The 20,049-nt window shown below is 35.5% G+C and overlaps 2 non-coding genes across 2 annotated transcripts; both read left to right on the top strand.

Moving 5' to 3' along the window:
* Nucleotides 1-7,230: 7,230 nt before the first annotated feature.
* On the top strand, nt 7,231-7,312 carry TRNAL-AAG (transfer RNA leucine (anticodon AAG)). The gene has a single exon. It is a non-coding gene; the product is annotated as a tRNA-Leu (tRNA).
* A 6,672-nt stretch (nt 7,313-13,984) lies between these two features.
* Nucleotides 13,985-14,066, top strand: TRNAL-AAG (transfer RNA leucine (anticodon AAG)). The gene has a single exon. It is a non-coding gene; the product is annotated as a tRNA-Leu (tRNA).
* Nucleotides 14,067-20,049: the final 5,983 nt, after the last annotated feature.

Genomic DNA, 20,049 nt, shown 5'->3' with positions numbered 1-20,049 from the left:
TTTGCATGATTTTGCAGTTTTCAGTTCAGATAAAGACTGTTGATAGAATCCTTGCTTTTTTCTAATGTTTAGAGACATGCCCATTCAAATCCCACTGCTGCCAGTATTATGAGGTTTTGAGAACCCTTTGATCTAATTCTTATGATTTTGTATTTTCATGAGTGTGTTAATTTCTGTTTAGGAAAAGACAGTTGAAAGAATCATTGATTTTTCCTATTGTTAAGAGACTTACCCATATTCCAACAGACTTGTGAGTTCAAATCCCACTGCTGCCACTAGTATGAGTTCTCTTAAACCTTTTTATCTCATTCTTATAATTATGCTAACATGCAAAATTAGCATATGCTTTAATCTCACTGCTGCCAGTATTATGAGATCTTGAAATGTTTTTGTACTTATTCTTATGATTTTGCTAGCATGCAAATTAGCATGTGATATAATCTTCTTTTGTATTTGTATGATTTAGCAGTTTTCAGTTAAGATAAAGACCGTTGATAGAATCTTTGTTTTTGCCTAATGTTTAGAGACATGCCCATTTTCCAAAATGTACTAATTTTAAATGTTGTCAAATGTACTTCACTTTCTCTAAGGAAGCTTAATTATCCATGCTGTTTAAGGTAGCATGGCTGAGTGGTCTAAGGCGCTGGATTTAGGCTCCAGTCTCTTTGGAGGCGTGGGTTCAAATCCCACTGCTGCCAACATATTGAGGTTTTGAAAACCTTTTCAGCTTATATTTATGATTTTGCTAACAGAAAAATTAGCATATTTTTGTATGAGTGCGTGCTTTGCTTTTTTGGAAAAGACAAAAGATAGAATCATTGCTTTTTCCTTTTTGTTTAGAGACTATCCATTTTCCACAATGCACAAGTTTAAAATGTAGTCAGATACACTAAACTTACTCTAAGGAAGCTCTTTTAATGATGCATTAGGTAGCATGGCCGAGCGGTCTAAGGCACTGGATTAAGGCTCCAGTCTCTTCGGAGGCGTGGGTTCAAATCCCACTGCTGCCAGTATTATGAGGTTTTGAGAACCCTTTGATCTAATTCTGAGGATTTTGTATTTCCATGAGTGTGTGCATTTCTGTTTTGGAAAAGACAGTTGAAAGAATCATTGATTGTTCCTATTGTTTAGAGACTTACCTAAATTTTAACAGACTTGTGGGTTCAAATGCCACTAGTATGAGTTCTTTTAAACCTTTTTATCTTATTCTTATAATTATGCTAACATGCAAAATTAGCATATGCTTTAAACCCACTGCTGCCAGTATTATGAGATCTTGAAATGTTTTTGTACTTATTCTTATGATTTTGCTAACATGCAAATTAGCATGTGATTTAATCTTCTTTTGTATTTGCATGATTTTCCAGTTTTCAGTTCAGATAAAGACTGTTGAAAGAATCCTTGCTTTTTTCTAATGTTTAGAGACATGCCCATTCAAATCCCACTGCTGCCATTATTATGAGGTTTTGAGAACCCTTTGATCTAATTCTTATGATTTTGTATTTTCATGAGTGTGTTAATTTCTGTTTAGGAAGAGACAGTTGAAAGAATCTTTGATTTTTCCTATTGTTAAGAGACTTACCCATATTCCAACAGACTTGTGAGTTCAAATCCCACTGCTGCCACTAGTATGAGTTCTTTTAAACCTTTTTATCTCATTCTTATAATTATGCTAACATGCAAAATTAGCATATGCTTTAATCTCACTGCTGCCAGTATAATGAGATCTTGAAATGTTTTTGTACTTATTCTTATGATTTTGCTAGCATGCAAATTAGCATGTGATATAATCTTCTTTTGTATTTGTATGATTTAGCAGTTTTCAGTTAAGATAAAGACCGTTGATAGAATCTTTGTTTTTGCCTAATGTTTAGAGACATGCCCATTTTCCAAAATGTACTAATTTTAAATGTTGTCAAATGTACTTCACTTTCTCTAAGGGAGCTTAATTAACCATGCTTTTTAAGGTAGCATGGCCGAGTGGTCTAAGGTGCTGGATTTAGGCTCCAGTCTCTTTGGAGGCGTGGGTTCAAATCCCACTGCTGTCAACATATTGAGGTTTTGAAAAACTTTTCAGCTTATATTTATGATTTTGCTAATAGAAAAATTAGCATATTTTTGTATGAGTGCGTGCTTTGCTTTTTTGGAAAAGACAAAAGATAGAATCATTGCTTTTTCCTTTTTGTTTAGAGACCTATCCATTTTCCACAATGCACAAGTTTAAAATGTAGTCAGATACACTAAACTTACTCTAAGGAAGCTCTTTTAATGACGCATTAGGTAGCATGGCCGAGCAGTCTAAGGCGCTGGATTAAGGCTCCAGTCTCTTCGGAGGCGTGGGTTCAAATCCCACTGCTGCCAGTATTATGAGGTTTTGAGAACCCTTTGATCTAATTCTGAGTATTTTGTATTTCCATGAGTGTGTGCATTTCTGTTTTGGAAAAGACAGTTGAAAGAATCATTGATTGTTCCTATTGTTTAGAGACTTACCTAAATTTTAACAGACTTGTGGGTTCAAATGCCACTAGTATGAGTTCTTTTAAACCTTTTTATCTTATTCTTATAATTATGCTAACATGCAAAATTAGCGTATGCTTTAAACCCACTGCTGCCAGTATTATGAGATCTTGAAATGTTTTTGTACTTATTCTTATGATTTTGCTAACATGCAAATTAGCATGTGATTTAATCTTCTTTTGTATTTGCATGATTTTCCAGTTTTCAGTTCAGATAAAGACTGTTGAAAGAATCCTTGCTTTTTTCTAATGTTTAGAGACATGCCCATTCAAATCCCACTGCTGCCATTATTATGAGGTTTTGAGAACCCTTTGATCTAATTCTTATGATTTTGTATTTTCATGAGTGTGTTAATTTCTGTTTAGGAAGAGACAGTTGAAAGAATCTTTGATTTTTCCTATTGTTAAGAGACTTACCCATATTCCAACAGACTTGTGAGTTCAAATCCCACTGCTGCCACTAGTATGAGTTCTTTTAAACCTTTTTATCTCATTCTTATAATTATGCTAACATGCAAAATTAGCATATGCTTTAATCTCACTGCTGCCAGTATAATGAGATCTTGAAATGTTTTTGTACTTATTCTTATGATTTTGCTAGCATGCAAATTAGCATGTGATATAATCTTCTTTTGTATTTGTATGATTTAGCAGTTTTCAGTTAAGATAAAGACCGTTGATAGAATCTTTGTTTTTGCCTAATGTTTAGAGACATGCCCATTTTCCAAAATGTACTAATTTTAAATGTTGTCAAATGTACTTCACTTTCTCTAAGGGAGCTTAATTAACCATGCTTTTTAAGGTAGCATGGCCGAGTGGTCTAAGGTGCTGGATTTAGGCTCCAGTCTCTTTGGAGGCGTGGGTTCAAATCCCACTGCTGTCAACATATTGAGGTTTTGAAAACCTTTTCAGCTTATATTTATGATTTTGCTAATAGAAAAATTAGCATATTTTTGTATGAGTGCGTGCTTTGCTTTTTTGGAAAAGACAAAAGATAGAATCATTGCTTTTTCCTTTTTGTTTAGAGACCTATCCATTTTCCACAATGCACAAGTTTAAAATGTAGTCAGATACACTAAACTTACTCTAAGGAAGCTCTTTTAATGATGCATTAGGTAGCATGGCCGAGCAGTCTAAGGCGCTGGATTAAGGCTCCAGTCTCTTCGGAGGCGTGGGTTCAAATCCCACTGCTGCCAGTATTATGAGGTTTTGAGAACCCTTTGATCTAATTCTGAGTATTTTGTATTTCCATGAGTGTGTGCATTTCTGTTTTGGAAAAGACAGTTGAAAGAATCATTGATTGTTCCTATTGTTTAGAGACTTACCTAAATTTTAACAGACTTGTGGGTTCAAATGCCACTAGTATGAGTTCTTTTAAACCTTTTTATCTTATTCTTATAATTATGCTAACATGCAAAATTAGCGTATGCTTTAAACCCACTGCTGCCAGTATTATGAGATCTTGAAATGTTTTTGTACTTATTCTTATGATTTTGCTAACATGCAAATTAGCATGTGATTTAATCTTCTTTTGTATTTGCATGATTTTCCAGTTTTCAGTTCAGATAAAGACTGTTGAAAGAATCCTTGCTTTTTTCTAATGTTTAGAGACATGCCCATTCAAATCCCACTGCTGCCATTATTATGAGGTTTTGAGAACCCTTTGATATAATTCTTATGATTTTGTATTTTCATGAGTGTGTTAATTTCTGTTTAGGAAGAGACAGTTGAAAGAATCTTTGATTTTTCCTATTGTTAAGAGACTTACCCATATTCCAACAGACTTGTGAGTTCAAATCCCACTGCTGCCACTAGTATGAGTTCTTTTAAACCTTTTTATCTCATTCTTATAATTATGCTAACATGCAAAATTAGCATATGCTTTAATCTCACTGCTGCCAGTATAATGAGATCTTGAAATGTTTTTGTACTTATTCTTATGATTTTGCTAGCATGCAAATTAGCATGTGATATAATCTTCTTTTGTATTTGTATGATTTAGCAGTTTTCAGTTAAGATAAAGACCGTTGATAGAATCTTTGTTTTTGCCTAATGTTTAGAGACATGCCCATTTTCCAAAATGTACTAATTTTAAATGTTGTCAAATGTACTTCACTTTCTCTAAGGGAGCTTAATTAACCATGCTTTTTAAGGTAGCATGGCCGAGTGGTCTAAGGTGCTGGATTTAGGCTCCAGTCTCTTTGGAGGCGTGGGTTCAAATCCCACTGCTGTCAACATATTGAGGTTTTGAAAACCTTTTCAGCTTATATTTATGATTTTGCTAATAGAAAAATTAGCATATTTTTGTATGAGTGCGTGCTTTGCTTTTTTGGAAAAGACAAAAGATAGAATCATTGCTTTTTCCTTTTTGTTTAGAGACCTATCCATTTTCCACAATGCACAAGTTTAAAATGTAGTCAGATACACTAAACTTACTCTAAGGAAGCTCTTTTAATGACGCATTAGGTAGTATGGCCGAGCAGTCTAAGGCGCTGGATTAAGGCTCCAGTCTCTTCGGAGGCGTGGGTTCAAATCCCACTGCTGCCAGTATTATGAGGTTTTGAGAACCCTTTGATCTAATTCTGAGTATTTTGTATTTCCATGAGTGTGTGCATTTCTGTTTTGGAAAAGACAGTTGAAAGAATCATTGATTGTTCCTATTGTTTAGAGACTTACCTAAATTTTAACAGACTTGTGGGTTCAAATGCCACTAGTATGAGTTCTTTTAAACCTTTTTATCTTATTCTTATAATTATGCTAACATGCAAAATTAGCGTATGCTTTAAACCCACTGCTGCCAGTATTATGAGATCTTGAAATGTTTTTGTACTTATTCTTATGATTTTGCTAACATGCAAATTAGCATGTGATTTAATCTTCTTTTGTATTTGCATGATTTTCCAGTTTTCAGTTCAGATAAAGACTGTTGAAAGAATCCTTGCTTTTATCTAATGTTTAGAGACATGCCCATTCAAATCCCACTGCTGCCATTATTATGAGGTTTTGAGAACCCTTTGATATAATTCTTATGATTTTGTATTTTCATGAGTGTGTTAATTTCTGTTTAGGAAGAGACAGTTGAAAGAATCTTTGATTTTTCCTATTGTTAAGAGACTTACCCATATTCCAACAGACTTGTGAGTTCAAATCCCACTGCTGCCACTAGTATGAGTTCTTTTAAACCTTTTTATCTCATTCTTATAATTATGCTAACATGCAAAATTAGCATATGCTTTAATCTCACTGCTGCCTGTATAATGAGATCTTGAAATGTTTTTGTACTTATTGTTATGATTTTGCTAGCATGCAAATTAGCATGTGATATAATCTTCTTTTGTATTTGTATGATTTAGCAGTTTTCAGTTAAGATAAAGACCGTTGATAGAATCTTTGTTTTTGCCTAATGTTTAGAGACATGCCCATTTTCCAAAATGTACTAATTTTAAATGTTGTCAAATGTACTTCACTTTCTCTAAGGAAGCTTAATTATCCATGCTGTTTAAGGTAGCATGGCTGAGTGGTCTAAGGCGCTGGATTTAGGCTCCAGTCTCTTTGGAGGCGTGGGTTCAAATCCCACTGCTGCCAACATATTGAGGTTTTGAAAACCTTTTCAGCTTATATTTATGATTTTTGCTAACAGAAAAATTAACATATTTTTGTATGAGTGCGTGCTTTGCTTTTTTGGAAAAGACAAAAGATAGAATCATTGCTTTTTCCTTTTTGTTTAGAGACTATCCATTTTCCACAATGCACAAGTTTAAAATGTAGTCAGATACACTAAACTTACTCTAAGGAAGCTCTTTTAATGATGCATTAGGTAGCATGGCCAAGCGGTCTAAGGCGCTGGATTAAGGCTCCAGTCTCTTCGGAGGCGTGGGTTCATATCCCACTGCTGCCAGTATTATGAGGTTTTGAGAACCCTTTGATCTAATTCTAAGTATTTTGTATTTCCATGAGTGTGTCAATTTCTGTTTTGGAAAAGACAGTTGAAAGAATCATTGATTGTTCCTATTGTTTAGAGACTTACCTAAATTTTAACAGACTTGTGGGTTCAAATGCCACTAGTATGAGTTCTTTTAAACCTTTTTATCTTATTCTTATTATTATGCTAACATGCAAAATTAGCATATGCTTTAAACCCACTGCTGCCAGTATTATGAGATCTTGAAATGTTTTTGTACTTATTCTTATGATTTTGCTAGCATGCAAATTAGCATGTGTGTAATCTTCTTTTGTATTTGTATGATTTAGCAGTTTTCAGTTAAGATAAAGACCGTTGATAGAATCTTTGTTTTTGCCTAATGTTTAGAGACATGCCCATTTTCCAAAATGTACTAATTTTAAATGTTGTCAAATGTACTTCACTTTCTCTAAGGAAGCTTAATTAACCATACTGTTTAAGGTAGCATGGCCGAGTGGTCTAAGGCGCTGGATTTAGGTTCCAGTCTCTTTGGAGGCGTGGTATCAAATCCCACTGCTGCCAACATATTGAGGTTTTGAAAACCTTTTCAGCTTATATTTATGATTTTGCTAATAGAAAAATTAGCATATTTTTGTATGAGTGTGTGCTTTGCTTTTTTGGAAAAGACAAAAGATAGAATCATTGCTTTTTCCTTTTTGTTTAGAGACCTATCCATTTTCCACAATGCACAAGTTTAAAATGTAGTCAGATACACTAAACTTACTCTAAGGAAGCTCTTTCAATGATGCATTAGGTAGCATGGCCGAGCGGTCTAAGGCGCTGGATTAAGGCTCCAGTCTCTTCGGAGGCGTGGGTTCAAATCCCACTGCTGCCAGTATTATGAGGTTTTGAGAACCCTTTGATCTAATTCTGAGGATTTTGTATTTCCATGAGTGTGTGCATTTCTGTTTTGGAAAAGACAGTTGAAAGAATCATTGATTGTTCCTATTGTTTAGAGACTTACCTAAATTTTAACAGACTTGTGGGTTCAAATGCCACTAGTATGAGTTATTTTAAACCTTTTTATCTTATTCTTATAATAATGCTAACATGCAAAATTAGCATATGCTTTAAACCCACTGCTGCCAGTATTATGAGATCTTGAAATGTTTTTGTACTTATTCTTATGATTTTGCTAACATGCAAATTAGCATGTGATTTAATCTTCTTTTGTATTTGCATGATTTTGCAGTTTTCAGTTCAGATAAAGACTGTTGATAGAATCCTTGCTTTTTTCTAATGTTTAGAGACATGCCCATTCAAATCCCACTGCTGCCAGTATTATGAGGTTTTGAGAACCCTTTGATCTAATTCTTATGATTTTGTATTTTCATGAGTGTGTTAATTTCTGTTTAGGAAAAGACAGTTGAAAGAATCATTGATTTTTCCTATTGTTAAGAGACTTACCCATATTCCAACAGACTTGTGAGTTCAAATCCCACTGCTGCCACTAGTATGAGTTCTCTTAAACCTTTTTATCTCATTCTTATAATTATGCTAACATGCAAAATTAGCATATGCTTTAATCTCACTGCTGCCAGTATTATGAGATCTTGAAATGTTTTTGTACTTATTCTTATGATTTTGCTAGCATGCAAATTAGCATGTGATATAATCTTCTTTTGTATTTGTATGATTTAGCAGTTTTCAGTTAAGATAAAGACCGTTGATAGAATCTTTGTTTTTGCCTAATGTTTAGAGACATGCCCATTTTCCAAAATGTACTAATTTTAAATGTTGTCAAATGTACTTCACTTTCTCTAAGGAAGCTTAATTATCCATGCTGTTTAAGGTAGCATGGCTGAGTGGTCTAAGGCGCTGGATTTAGGCTCCAGTCTCTTTGGAGGCGTGGGTTCAAATCCCACTGCTGCCAACATATTGAGGTTTTGAAAACCTTTTCAGCTTATATTTATGATTTTGCTAACAGAAAAATTAGCATATTTTTGTATGAGTGCGTGCTTTGCTTTTTTGGAAAAGACAAAAGATAGAATCATTGCTTTTTCCTTTTTGTTTAGAGACTATCCATTTTCCACAATGCACAAGTTTAAAATGTAGTCAGATACACTAAACTTACTCTAAGGAAGCTCTTTTAATGATGCATTAGGTAGCATGGCCGAGCGGTCTAAGGCACTGGAGTAAGGCTCCAGTCTCTTCGGAGGCGTGGGTTCAAATCCCACTGCTGCCAGTATTATGAGGTTTTGAGAACCCTTTGATCTAATTCTGAGGATTTTGTATTTCCATGAGTGTGTGCATTTCTGTTTTGGAAAAGACAGTTGAAAGAATCATTGATTGTTCCTATTGTTTAGAGACTTACCTAAATTTTAACAGACTTGTGGGTTCAAATGCCACTAGTATGAGTTCTTTTAAACCTTTTTATCTTATTCTTATAATTATGCTAACATGCAAAATTAGCATATGCTTTAAACCCACTGCTGCCAGTATTATGAGATCTTGAAATGTTTTTGTACTTATTCTTATGATTTTGCTAACATGCAAATTAGCATGTGATTTAATCTTCTTTTGTATTTGCATGATTTTCCAGTTTTCAGTTCAGATAAAGACTGTTGAAAGAATCCTTGCTTTTTTCTAATGTTTAGAGACATGCCCATTCAAATCCCACTGCTGCCATTATTATGAGGTTTTGAGAACCCTTTGATCTAATTCTTATGATTTTGTATTTTCATGAGTGTGTTAATTTCTGTTTAGGAAGAGACAGTTGAAAGAATCTTTGATTTTTCCTATTGTTAAGAGACTTACCCATATTCCAACAGACTTGTGAGTTCAAATCCCACTGCTGCCACTAGTATGAGTTCTTTTAAACCTTTTTATCTCATTCTTATAATTATGCTAACATGCAAAATTAGCATATGCTTTAATCTCACTGCTGCCAGTATAATGAGATCTTGAAATGTTTTTGTACTTATTCTTATGATTTTGCTAGCATGCAAATTAGCATGTGATATAATCTTCTTTTGTATTTGTATGATTTAGCAGTTTTCAGTTAAGATAAAGACCGTTGATAGAATCTTTGTTTTTGCCTAATGTTTAGAGACATGCCCATTTTCCAAAATGTACTAATTTTAAATGTTGTCAAATGTACTTCACTTTCTCTAAGGGAGCTTAATTAGCCATGCTTTTTAAGGTAGGATGGCCGAGTGGTCTAAGGTGCTGGATTTAGGCTCCAGTCTCTTTGGAGGCGTGGGTTCAAATCCCACTGCTGTCAACATATTGAGGTTTTGAAAAACTTTTCAGCTTATATTTATGATTTTGCTAATAGAAAAATTAGCATATTTTTGTATGAGTGCGTGCTTTGCTTTTTTGGAAAAGACAAAAGATAGAATCATTGCTTTTTCCTTTTTGTTTAGAGACCTATCCATTTTCCACAATGCACAAGTTTAAAATGTAGTCAGATACACTAAACTTACTCTAAGGAAGCTCTTTTAATGACGCATTAGGTAGCATGGCCGAGCAGTCTAAGGCGCTGGATTAAGGCTCCAGTCTCTTCGGAGGCGTGGGTTCAAATCCCACTGCTGCCAGTATTATGAGGTTTTGAGAACCCTTTGATCTAATTCTGAGTATTTTGTATTTCCATGAGTGTGTGCATTTCTGTTTTGGAAAAGACAGTTGAAAGAATCATTGATTGTTCCTATTGTTTAGAGACTTACCTAAATTTTAACAGACTTGTGGGTTCAAATGCCACTAGTATGAGTTCTTTTAAACCTTTTTATCTTATTCTTATAATTATGCTAACATGCAAAATTAGCGTATGCTTTAAACCCACTGCTGCCAGTATTATGAGATCTTGAAATGTTTTTGTACTTATTCTTATGATTTTGCTAACATGCAAATTAGCATGTGATTTAATCTTCTTTTGTATTTGCATGATTTTCCAGTTTTCAGTTCAGATAAAGACTGTTGAAAGAATCCTTGCTTTTTTCTAATGTTTAGAGACATGCCCATTCAAATCCCACTGCTGCCATTATTATGAGGTTTTGAGAACCCTTTGATCTAATTCTTATGATTTTGTATTTTCATGAGTGTGTTAATTTCTGTTTAGGAAGAGACAGTTGAAAGAATCTTTGATTTTTCCTATTGTTAAGAGACTTACCCATATTCCAACAGACTTGTGAGTTCAAATCCCACTGCTGCCACTAGTATGAGTTCTTTTAAACCTTTTTATCTCATTCTTATAATTATGCTAACATGCAAAATTAGCATATGCTTTAATCTCACTGCTGCCAGTATAATGAGATCTTGAAATGTTTTTGTACTTATTCTTATGATTTTGCTAGCATGCAAATTAGCATGTGATATAATCTTCTTTTGTATTTGTATGATTTAGCAGTTTTCAGTTAAGATAAAGACCGTTGATAGAATCTTTGTTTTTGCCTAATGTTTAGAGACATGCCCATTTTCCAAAATGTACTAATTTTAAATGTTGTCAAATGTACTTCACTTTCTCTAAGGGAGCTTAATTAACCATGCTTTTTAAGGTAGCATGGCCGAGTGGTCTAAGGTGCTGGATTTAGGCTCCAGTCTCTTTGGAGGCGTGGGTTCAAATCCCACTGCTGTCAACATATTGAGGTTTTGAAAACCTTTTCAGCTTATATTTATGATTTTGCTAATAGAAAAATTAGCATATTTTTGTATGAGTGCGTGCTTTGCTTTTTTGGAAAAGACAAAAGATAGAATCATTGCTTTTTCCTTTTTGTTTAGAGACCTATCCATTTTCCACAATGCACAAGTTTAAAATGTAGTCAGATACACTAAACTTACTCTAAGGAAGCTCTTTTAATGACGCATTAGGTAGCATGGCCGAGCAGTCTAAGGCGCTGGATTAAGGCTCCAGTCTCTTCGGAGGCGTGGGTTCAAATCCCACTGCTGTCAGTATTATGAGGTTTTGAGAACCCTTTGATCTAATTCTGAGTATTTTGTATTTCCATGAGTGTGTGCATTTCTGTTTTGGAAAAGACAGTTGAAAGAATCATTGATTGTTCCTATTGTTTAGAGACTTACCTAAATTTTAACAGACTTGTGGGTTCAAATGCCACTAGTATGAGTTCTTTTAAACCTTTTTATCTTATTCTTATAATTATGCTAACATGCAAAATTAGCGTATGCTTTAAACCCACTGCTGCCAGTATTATGAGATCTTGAAATGTTTTTGTACTTATTCTTATGATTTTGCTAACATGCAAATTAGCATGTGATTTAATCTTCTTTTGTATTTGCATGATTTTCCAGTTTTCAGTTCAGATAAAGACTGTTGAAAGAATCCTTGCTTTTTTCTAATGTTTAGAGACATGCCCATTCAAATCCCACTGCTGCCATTATTATGAGGTTTTGAGAACCCTTTGATCTAATTCTTATGATTTTGTATTTTCATGAGTGTGTTAATTTCTGTTTAGGAAGAGACAGTTGAAAGAATCTTTGATTTTTCCTATTGTTAAGAGACTTACCCATATTCCAACAGACTTGTGAGTTCAAATCCCACTGCTGCCACTAGTATGAGTTCTTTTAAACCTTTTTATCTCATTCTTATAATTATGCTAACATGCAAAATTAGCATATGCTTTAATCTCACTGCTGCCAGTATAATGAGATCTTGAAATGTTTTTGTACTTATTCTTATGATTTTGCTAGCATGCAAATTAGCATGTGATATAATCTTCTTTTGTATTTGTATGATTTAGCAGTTTTCAGTTAAGATAAAGACCGTTGATAGAATCTTTGTTTTTGCCTAATGTTTAGAGACATGCCCATTTTCCAAAATGTACTAATTTTAAATGTTGTCAAATGTACTTCACTTTCTCTAAGGGAGCTTAATTAACCATGCTTTTTAAGGTAGCATGGCCGAGTGGTCTAAGGTGCTGGATTTAGGCTCCAGTCTCTTTGGAGGCGTGGGTTCAAATCCCACTGCTGTCAACATATTGAGGTTTTGAAAACCTTTTCAGCTTATATTTATGATTTTGCTAATAGAAAAATTAGCATATTTTTGTATGAGTGCGTGCTTTGCTTTTTTGGAAAAGACAAAAGATAGAATCATTGCTTTTTCCTTTTTGTTTAGAGACCTATCCATTTTCCACAATGCACAAGTTTAAAATGTAGTCAGATACACTAAACTTACTCTAAGGAAGCTCTTTTAATGACGCATTAGGTAGCATGGCCGAGCAGTCTAAGGCGCTGGATTAAGGCTCCAGTCTCTTCGGAGGCGTGGGTTCAAATCCCACTGCTGTCAGTATTATGAGGTTTTGAGAACCCTTTGATCTAATTCTGAGTATTTTGTATTTCCATGAGTGTGTGCATTTCTGTTTTGGAAAAGACAGTTGAAAGAATCATTGATTGTTCCTATTGTTTAGAGACTTACCTAAATTTTAACAGACTTGTGGGTTCAAATGCCACTAGTATGAGTTCTTTTAAACCTTTTTATCTTATTCTTATAATTATGCTAACATGCAAAATTAGCGTATGCTTTAAACCCACTGCTGCCAGTATTATGAGATCTTGAAATGTTTTTGTACTTATTCTTATGATTTTGCTAACATGCAAATTAGCATGTGATTTAATCTTCTTTTGTATTTGCATGATTTTCCAGTTTTCAGTTCAGATAAAGACTGTTGAAAGAATCCTTGCTTTTTTCTAATGTTTAGAGACATGCCCATTCAAATCCCACTGCTGCCATTATTATGAGGTTTTGAGAACCCTTTGATATAATTCTTATGATTTTGTATTTTCATGAGTGTGTTAATTTCTGTTTAGGAAGAGACAGTTGAAAGAATCTTTGATTTTTCCTATTGTTAAGAGACTTACCCATATTCCAACAGACTTGTGAGTTCAAATCCCACTGCTGCCACTAGTATGAGTTCTTTTAAACCTTTTTATCTCATTCTTATAATTATGCTAACATGCAAAATTAGCATATGCTTTAATCTCACTGCTGCCAGTATAATGAGATCTTGAAATGTTTTTGTACTTATTCTTATGATTTTGCTAGCATGCAAATTAGCATGTGATATAATCTTCTTTTGTATTTGTATGATTTAGCAGTTTTCAGTTAAGATAAAGACCGTTGATAGAATCTTTGTTTTTGCCTAATGTTTAGAGACATGCCCATTTTCCAAAATGTACTAATTTTAAATGTTGTCAAATGTACTTCACTTTCTCTAAGGGAGCTTAATTAACCATGCTTTTTAAGGTAGCATGGCCGAGTGGTCTAAGGTGCTGGATTTAGGCTCCAGTCTCTTTGGAGGCGTGGTTTCAAATCCCACTGCTGCCAACATATTGAGGTTTTGAAAACCTTTTCAGCTTATATTTATGATTTTGCTAATAGAAAAATTAGCATATTTTTGTATGAGTGTGTGCTTTGCTTTTTTGGAAAAGACAAAAGATAGAATCATTGCTTTTTCCTTTTTGTTTAGAGACCTATCCATTTTCCACAATGCACAAGTTTAAAATGTAGTCAGATACACTAAACTTACTCTAAGGAAGCTCTTTCAATGATGCATTAGGTAGCATGGCCGAGCGGTCTAAGGCGCTGGATTAAGGCTCCAGTCTCTTCAGAGGCGTGGGTTCAAATCCCACTGCTGCCAGTATTATGAGGTTTTGAGAACCCTTTGATCTAATTCTGAGGATTTTGTATTTCCATGAGTGTGTGCATTTCTGTTTTGGAAAAGACAGTTGAAAGAATCATTGATTGTTCCTATTGTTTAGAGACTTACCTAAATTTTAACAGACTTGTGGGTTCAAATGCCACTAGTATGAGTTATTTTAAACCTTTTTATCTTATTCTTATAATAATGCTAACATGCAAAATTAGCATATGCTTTAAACCCACTGCTGCCAGTATTATGAGATCTTGAAATGTTTTTGTACTTATTCTTATGATTTTGCTAACATGCAAATTAGCATGTGATTTAATCTTCTTTTGTATTTGCATGATTTTGCAGTTTTCAGTTCAGATAAAGACTGTTGATAGAATCCTTGCTTTTTTCTAATGTTTAGAGACATGCCCATTCAAATCCCACTGCTGCCAGTATTATGAGGTTTTGAGAACCCTTTGATCTAATTCTTATGATTTTGTATTTTCATGAGTGTGTTAATTTCTGTTTAGGAAAAGACAGTTGAAAGAATCATTGATTTTTCCTATTGTTAAGAGACTTACCCATATTCCAACAGACTTGTGAGTTCAAATCCCACTGCTGCCACTAGTATGAGTTCTCTTAAACCTTTTTATCTCATTCTTATAATTATGCTAACATGCAAAATTAGCATATGCTTTAATCTCACTGCTGCCAGTATTATGAGATCTTGAAATGTTTTTGTACTTATTCTTATGATTTTGCTAGCATGCAAATTAGCATGTGATATAATCTTCTTTTGTATTTGTATGATTTAGCAGTTTTCAGTTAAGATAAAGACCGTTGATAGAATCTTTGTTTTTGCCTAATGTTTAGAGACATGCCCATTTTCCAAAATGTACTAATTTTAAATGTTGTCAAATGTACTTCACTTTCTCTAAGGAAGCTTAATTATCCATGCTGTTTAAGGTAGCATGGCTGAGTGGTCTAAGGCGCTGGATTTAGGCTCCAGTCTCTTTGGAGGCGTGGGTTCAAATCCCACTGCTGCCAACATATTGAGGTTTTGAAAACCTTTTCAGCTTATATTTATGATTTTGCTAACAGAAAAATTAGCATATTTTTGTATGAGTGCGTGCTTTGCTTTTTTGGAAAAGACAAAAGATAGAATCATTGCTTTTTCCTTTTTGTTTAGAGACTATCCATTTTCCACAATGCACAAGTTTAAAATGTAGTCAGATACACTAAACTTACTCTAAGGAAGCTCTTTTAATGATGCATTAGGTAGCATGGCCGAGCGGTCTAAGGCACTGGATTAAGGCTCCAGTCTCTTCGGAGGCGTGGGTTCAAATCCCACTGCTGCCAGTATTATGAGGTTTTGAGAACCCTTTGATCTAATTCTGAGGATTTTGTATTTCCATGAGTGTGTGCATTTCTGTTTTGGAAAAGACAGTTGAAAGAATCATTGATTGTTCCTATTGTTTAGAGACTTACCTAAATTTTAACAGACTTGTGGGTTCAAATGCCACTAGTATGAGTTCTTTTAAACCTTTTTATCTTATTCTTATAATTATGCTAACATGCAAAATTAGCATATGCTTTAAACCCACTGCTGCCAGTATTATGAGATCTTGAAATGTTTTTGTACTTATTCTTATGATTTTGCTAACATGCAAATTAGCATGTGATTTAATCTTCTTTTGTATTTGCATGATTTTCCAGTTTTCAGTTCAGATAAAGACTGTTGAAAGAATCCTTGCTTTTTTCTAATGTTTAGAGACATGCCCATTCAAATCCCACTGCTGCCATTATTATGAGGTTTTGAGAACCCTTTGATCTAATTCTTATGATTTTGTATTTTCATGAGTGTGTTAATTTCTGTTTAGGAAGAGACAGTTGAAAGAATCTTTGATTTTTCCTATTGTTAAGAGACTTACCCATATTCCAACAGACTTGTGAGTTCAAATCCCACTGCTGCCACTAGTATGAGTTCTTTTAAACCTTTTTATCTCATTCTTATAATTATGCTAACATGCAAAATTAGCATATGCTTTAACCCCTTCACCCCCAAGGGTGGTTTGCACGTTAATGACCGGGCCAATTTTTACAATTCTGACCACTGTCCCTTTATGAGGCTATAACTCTGGAACGCTTTGACGGATCTTGGCGATTCTGACATTGTTTTCTCGTGACATATTGTACTTCATGTTAGTGGTAAAATTTATTCGATATAACTTGCGTTTATTTGTGAAAAAAATGGAAATTTGGCGAAAATTTTGAAAATTTTGCAATTTTCCAACTTTGAATTTTTATGCCCTTAAATCACAGACATATGTCACGCAAAATACTTAATAAGTAACATTTCCCACATGTCTACTTTACATCAGTACAATTTTGGAACCAAAATTTTTTTTTGTGACGGAGTTATAAGGGTTAAAAGTTGACCAGCAATTTCTCATTTTTACAACACCATTTTTTTTTAGGGACCACATCTCATTTGAAGTCATTTTGAGGGGTCTATATGATAGAAAATACCCAAGTGTGACACCATTCTAAAAACTGCACCCCTCAAGGTGCTCAAAACCACATTCAAGAAGTTTATTAACCCTTCAGGTGTTTCACAGGAATTTTTGGAATGTTTAAATAAAAATGAACATTTAACTTTTTTTCACACAAAATTTATTTCAGCTCCAATTTGTTTTATTTTACCAAGGGTAACAGGAGAAAATGGACCCCCAAAGTTGTTGTACAATTTGTCCTGAGTACGCTGATACCCCATATGTGGGGGTAAACCACTGTTTGGGCGTATGGCAGAGCTCGGAAGGAAAGGAGCGCCATTTGACTTTTCAATGCAAAATTGACTGGAATTGAGATGGGACGCCATGTTGCGTTTGGAGAGCCCCTGATGTGCCTAAACACTGAAACCCCCTACAAGTGACACCATTTTGGAAAGTAGACCCCCTAAGGAACTTATCTTGATGTGTGGTGAGCACTTTGACCCACCAAGTGCTTCACAGAAGTTTATAATGCAGAGCCGTAAAAATAAAAAATCATATTGTTTCACAAAAATGATCTTTTCGCCCCCAATTTTTTATTTTCCCAAGGGTAAGAGAAGAAATTGGACCCCAAAAAATGTTGTGCAATTTGTCCTGAGTACGATGATACCCCATATGTGGGTGTAAACCATTGTTTGGGCGCATGGCAGAGCTTGGAAGGGAAGGAGCGCCATTTGACTTTTCAATGCAAAATTGACTGGAATTGAGATGGGACGCCATGTTGCGTTTGGAGAGCCCCTGATGTGCCTAAACATTGAAACTCCCTACAAGTGACACCATTTTGGAAAGTAGACCCCCTAAGGAACTTATCTAGATGTGTGGTGAGCACTTTGACCCACCAAGTGCTTCACAGAAGTTTATAATGCAGAGCCGTAAAAATAAAAAATCATATTTTTTCACAAAAATGATCTTTTCGCCCCCAATTTTTTATTTTCCCAAGGGTAAGAGAAGAAATTGGACCCCAAAAAATGTTGGCCAATTTGTCCTGAGTACGATGATACCCCATATGTGGGTGTAAACCATTGTTTGGGCGCATGGCAGAGCTTGGAAGGGAAGGAGCGCCATTTGACTTTTCAATGCAAAATTGACTGGAATTGAGATGGGACGCCATGTTGCGTTTGGAGAGCCCCTGATGTGCCTAAACATTGAAACTCCCTACAAGTGACACCATTTTGGAAAGTAGACCCCCTAAGGAACTTATCTAGATGTGTGGTGAGCACTTTGACCCACCAAGTGCTTCACAGAAGTTTATAATGCAGAGCCGTAAAAATAAAAAATCATATTTTTTCACAAAAATGATCTTTTCGCCCCCAATTTTTTATTTTCCCAAGGGTAAGAGAAGAAATTGGACCCCAAAAAATGTTGGCCAATTTGTCCTGAGTACGATGATACCCCATATGTGGGTGTAAACCATTGTTTGGGCGCATGGCAGAGCTTGGAAGGGAAGGAGCGCCATTTGACTTTTCAATGCAAAATTGACTGGAATTGAGATGGGACGCCATGTTGCGTTTGGAGAACCCCTGATGTGCCTAAACATTGAAACTCCCTACAAGTGACACCATTTTGGAAAGTAGACCCCCTAAGGAACTTATCTAGATGTGTGGTGAGCACTTTGACCCACCAAGTGCTTCACAGAAGTTTATAATGCAGAGCCGTAAAAATAAAAAATCATATTTTTTCACAAAAATGATCTTTTCGCCCCCAATTTTTTATTTTCCCAAGGGTAAGAGAAGAAATTGGACCCCAAAAAATGTTGGCCAATTTGTCCTGAGTACGATGATACCCCATATGTGGGTGTAAACCATTGTTTGGGCGCATGGCAGAGCTTGGAAGGGAAGGAGCGCCATTTGACTTTTCAATGCAAAATTGACTGGAATTGAGATGGGACGCCATGTTGCGTTTGGAGAGCCCCTGATGTGCCTAAACATTGAAACTCCCTACAAGTGACACCATTTTGGAAAGTAGACCCCCTAAGGATCTTATCTAGATGTGTTTTGAGAGCTTTGAACCCCCAAGTGTTTCACTACAGATTATAACGCAGAGCCGTGAAAATAATTTTTATTTTTTTTCTCAAAAATGATTTTTTAGCACCCAGCTTTGTATTTTTACAAGGGTAACAGAATAAATTGGACCCCAAAATTTGTTTTCCAATTTGTCCTGAGTACGCTGATACCCCATATGTGGGGGGGAACCACTGTTTGGGCGCATGACAGAGCTCGGAAGGGAAGGAGCGCCATTTGGAATGCAGACTTAAATGGATTGGTCAGCAGCCGTCACGTTGCATTTGCAGAGCCCCTGATGTACCCAAACAGTACAAACCCCCCACAAGTGACCCCATATTGGAAACTAGACCTCCCAAGGAACTTATCTAGATGTGTTTTGAGAACTTTGAACCCCCAAGTGTTTCACTAAAGTTTATAGCGCAAAGCCGTGAAAATAAAAATTCTTTTTTTTTTTTCACAAAAATGATTTTTTAGCCCCCAGTTTTGTATTTTTACAAGGGTAACAGGATAAATTAGACCCCAAAAGTTGTTGTCCAATTTGTCCTGAGTACGCTGATACCCCATATGTGGGGGGGAACCACTGTTTGGGTGCATGACAGAGCTCGGAAGGGAAGGAGCGCCATTTGGAATGCAGCCTGTTGTGAATTTGGATTCTGGGCTCCCCCAGTGGCCGCTTGTGGAATTGGACTTGTCATCCTCTTTCCTGTTTCACCTGGTTCCATCAGTAGTGGGTGTCGCTATTTAAGCTCATTTCTCTGGTGGTTTCTTGCCGGTCAACAATGTTATCTGATGCCTCTCAGTGCTTGTTCCTGCTTCTAGACTACTACTAGATAAGTTGGACTTTTGTCCTTGTTTTGTTTTGCCTATTTGTTCCAGTTCACAGCTGAAGTTTTGTTACTGTGTCTGGAAAGCTCTCGTTGATCAGGGATTGCTACTCTGGCGTTATGAGTTAATGCCAGAGTTTAAGGTAATCTCTGGATGGTGTTTTGTTAGTGTTTTTCTGCTGACCATGAAAGTATACTATCTGTCTTCTGCTATCTAGTAAGCGGACCTCAAATTTGCTAAGACTATTTTCCTGCTGCGTTTGTTGTTTCATCTGAACTCACCGTCATTATATGTGGGGGGCTACTGTCTTCTTTGGAAATATTTCTCTAGAGGTGAGCCAGGTCTTATATTTCCCTCTGCTAGCTATTTAGGTCTTAGGCCAGAGCTGGGCATCTAGCGATAAATAGGAAATGCTACCTGGCTATTTCTAGTTGCGCGGCAGGCTTAGTTCATGGTCAGTATAGTTCCATCTTCCGAGAGCTTGTCCCTCTATAGGCTTGCTATGATCTCTGCCTGCAGAGATCATGACAGTTTGACCGGCCACTAAAGTGTTAAAGACCCAGGTTTAGAAAGGAGAGTTATAAGAAGTCTGCTGGAATTTTTTTTTTTTTTTTT

This window comes from Ranitomeya variabilis, chromosome 5 (genome assembly GCF_051348905.1).
Source record: "Ranitomeya variabilis isolate aRanVar5 chromosome 5, aRanVar5.hap1, whole genome shotgun sequence".
Lineage (NCBI taxonomy): Eukaryota > Metazoa > Chordata > Amphibia > Anura > Dendrobatidae > Ranitomeya > Ranitomeya variabilis.
Note: the sequence above shows the minus strand (reverse complement) of the source record. Positions and strands in the feature narration are given on the sequence as shown.